Source organism: Miscanthus floridulus, chromosome 11 (assembly GCF_019320115.1).
Source record: "Miscanthus floridulus cultivar M001 chromosome 11, ASM1932011v1, whole genome shotgun sequence".
Classification (NCBI taxonomy): Eukaryota; Viridiplantae; Streptophyta; class Magnoliopsida; order Poales; family Poaceae; genus Miscanthus; species Miscanthus floridulus.
Genome location: NC_089590.1, coordinates 71,234,721 through 71,238,181, shown reverse-complemented (window position 1 = coordinate 71,238,181; position 3,461 = coordinate 71,234,721). Strand labels below are relative to the sequence as shown.

The window sequence follows — 3,461 nt, the reverse complement described above, 5'->3', positions numbered from 1 at the left end:
CACACGTCCAACGTCTTACAGGTTAGCTCATCTAGACGGCACGGACGTACCGAACTCATGGCACATCGACAAGCTTAGACGTTTCTATGCTTAACTACTGAGATATGTACTCTACTTGTATTTTCGATTTACTTTACTAAAGCAACTATGATTTCTCCGACCACTCTAATGTGTCACTCCAAATTTTATGGTTATTCTAACTTAAGCCAGTACAAGCCGACCACCACTCCTTCTACGGTTTTCGGAGCAGGCCCTGTCTCCGGTTCCTCCCAACACGTGCACGGGATCCGCTCTCTACATTGCGGGTGATCGGCAGGTCCCCCCTGGTTTGGCTTGTCTGCGTTCACGTGTGCACAGGTCATAGTACCTCATACTCCGACCACATGCCAGACTAGGGCCACACAAACTTTTCAGGATGACGTGTCGAGCAAAACGGTACAACTAAACAGAACGTTAACACGTTCCCACTTAGTTACACCAACACAAAATTTCAAGCTTAAAGTATGTTTTGTATAAAACAAACAAGCTTATAATGATATACAGTTACGTTATTACAAGCTTGCCTGAAAAGGCTCAAGTTTACAATAACACAACTATGTCCTCCTTCTACAGCTTTAAGCCTATTACATTGGCTGGTCGGGGCGCATGGCATTTACTGCTCGCCGCCTCTGATACCCTACTTGAGTCTCGGGGACTCTGGAGCTAGTCAAGCTGAAGGGGATGGTCCCGCCGGTGCCTGGCTGGTCGAGACCACAGGCTTCGTTGGTTGGCTTATAGCTGATGGCATTTCCAGCTGGCTTGTCGATGGCATACCCTGCACAGGTGCTGTCCCACCTCCGCACAGGTTAATATCGCCAATTATCTTTGACGACAAGTCCAGCTGGGCCGTCCGAAGCTCTTCGGCCTGGTCCGGGTCTATCTCCTTTGGGTACCCAGCCTCCAAGCGTTTGAGATCGATCAGGGGGTAGTGAGCACGCACCATGCTTAGCACATGGGCACCCGTGTACTCACCCGCCTCCTTCACGAAGTCTTGGAACCATCCCCATGCTTGCTTGCATCTCTCGACCAGTCCGAGCTGAGGTGTCCTTAGCTCTTCCTCTGTGAGTGCCGGGTCGATAAGGTCGAGGACGGGCACAATGCCAGTTGCCATTTCTTGGCACCGCCTGCTCCACGTGTCCCGCTCCTCGGAGGCCTTAAGGCATTGTGCTTTCCAGTCGTCGCGCTCCTTGATCACGGCCTCAAGGTGCCTCTTGGCATTGACTTTCAAAACTGAAAACAGTACAAGACATCAAACGTGATGACACGACAAGGCGATGCGGGCAATTGAACGAGAAAGGTGGTCTGGAGTGCTTACTTTTCAGGTCGTCCTTCATTTTGTTAGTGTGGTCTTGGAGTTCCGACTGGCGGCGTGCTAGTTTCTCGTTGTCCTCCTTCAGGCGACCACATTCTGCAAGCGCGCGGCTGTTCTCCCCCTGGAGGCGGGTCACTTCAGCTTCTAAACCTGCATTACAGCTATTGCTGTCAAGAACAAAATAACGCAAGTCCTGCACTTGCTATAATACGGTGAACACTTACTTATTTTCTCCCGCTCTTTGTTTTCGAGCTGGCCGACCAGGTTTTGGTTCTGTGTTTCTTGGTCTGTCCTCTCCTGGTCGGCGGCTTCAAGGTGGCGCCGTAGGCGTTCCACTTCAGCCGTCAGCTCCTTATTGGTCATCATGGTTCCTTCTATCTGGTCGAAGCACCTTTTTCGGTATCTTGCAGTTTTCATCAAGTCCTGCACACAGACAAGCTACGTCAGACAGCTCGACTCCACAACAGGGTCAAGGACTAAAGCCAAATATACCTGGACTTCAGTCACCAGACGCTTGGCCGCCCGTTCGACTCTTAAGGTCTCTTCGACCTCTGGGATTTCCTCGTGCATGACCCATTCATCGTTCCGATAGCGCGACACATATACATGTTGTCGCCTATCTTGGGGACGGCCCAGGACTTCTTCCACTTCATCCTCTTCAGCCTCCTGTTCGGGAGGTGGCACTGGTCCGAAGTTTGCAGACTCCACGACCATCAGGGCTTTCCCACGAGCCGTCGCGTCGGCAACCATGTTCCGGGCGACTTCTGGCTGCTGCCCCTCGGCTAGATCCAGCTCCCTTGGCGCCGTGGTATCCGCCTCATCAGGTTTCGTGCTTGGAGCACTTGTATTCTGCTCGGGGACTGGCATCTGGTCGTCCGCCTGCTGAGGCCCAGGCGGAGTCCCTGCCATGGGCTCCTCCACGGTTGGTTGCTGAGCAGTTTGTCCAGCCGTTGTTGGTAAGGACGTTCCGCACCCAGCTAGCTGGTCGGGGTTTTTGGTGGACGCCGATCTAATACATTCAGAGACAAATTCAGAAGATAATAGCATCCAATGCAAAATGCAAAGCCTACATCAAAAGTATAGATACTTACAGTTTTGATTTGCGGAAGGATGTGAGGAAGGAACGTCTCCTCGACCGCCCCTGCTCCGCTTGCTCGGCAGTTTCCACCGGGACTTGTTCAACCTCCGGTACGGGCGTCAGAGCTTGATGCGGCATGTTCTCTTCGTTCGTGCTCTGTGTTGCAGTGGTCGGTGCTGTGACCACTGCTGGCACAGAGGAGCCACCCTGCTCCGACAGTCCCACCTGCCTTCTCCTTTTTCGGGGGACGAGCCGGAAGATGTCCGCATCCTCTGCTTCGTCGTCCGACAGGGGGAAGATGGCTTGACGTCGTTTGCTGGCAGCCGGACGCTTGCCAGCGGCTCTGGTCGAGGCGTCCTCTATGGTCTCGAGTACCGCCCAGTGAACGTCGTCGGTCCTGGCGCTGGTCTGGGCGGCTGGCCCAGTAGCTTGTGGCCATTCTACACCAGGGGGAGGCGACACAAATACTCCTACCCGGTCACGGCCATTACACTGAGACACAAAATGAAGGAAAAAACAGTTATTTTCTTGATGCGACATGACTATACAGTTAAATGGAGGCATCATTTACCTTTGGGGGAGGGCGAGCCAGTTTGAAGGCGTGTTCGATGGCGTTTAGTGCGACATAATTGGGATCGGCCAGGTTGAACAGCTCTCCAATCCTGGCCTTGATTTCCATCTTGTCGAGCGGCTCCTTCCTGGTCCTCGTCGGATCAGCGCCTCCTTGGTACTCGAAGCCGGGGTGAACCCTTTTCTGGCAGGGCTGAATTCTTCGGCTGATGAAGTTGCCGACAACGCTCGGGCCATCAAGCCTTCCCCACGGGATCATCCCGAGCAGTTCGGTGATCTGCTCCAAGTTCTCGGGCCTCTCCGACCAGCTGCTTTTCTTCTCTGGAATCAGTCCCACATCGCATAGAGTGATGGTGTTCGGCTCTTCGCGGATGTAGAACCACTTCTTGTACCACTCGTCCAATGAGGTGTTCCAGGGGCAGTGCAGGTATTGAGCCTTCATGCCGTCACGCAGGTTCAGGT

The 3,461-nt window shown here is 53.5% G+C and overlaps 1 long non-coding RNA gene across 1 annotated transcript; it reads right to left on the bottom strand.

The window, feature by feature from the left end:
• Positions 1-1,197: 1,197 nt before the first annotated feature.
• LOC136492923 (uncharacterized) lies at positions 1,198-1,889 on the bottom strand. Its single transcript, XR_010768237.1, has 3 exons — positions 1,844-1,889; positions 1,576-1,774; positions 1,198-1,501 (listed from the first exon to the last, which is right to left on the bottom strand). It is a non-coding gene; the product is annotated as an uncharacterized lncRNA (long non-coding RNA).
• Positions 1,890-3,461: the final 1,572 nt, after the last annotated feature.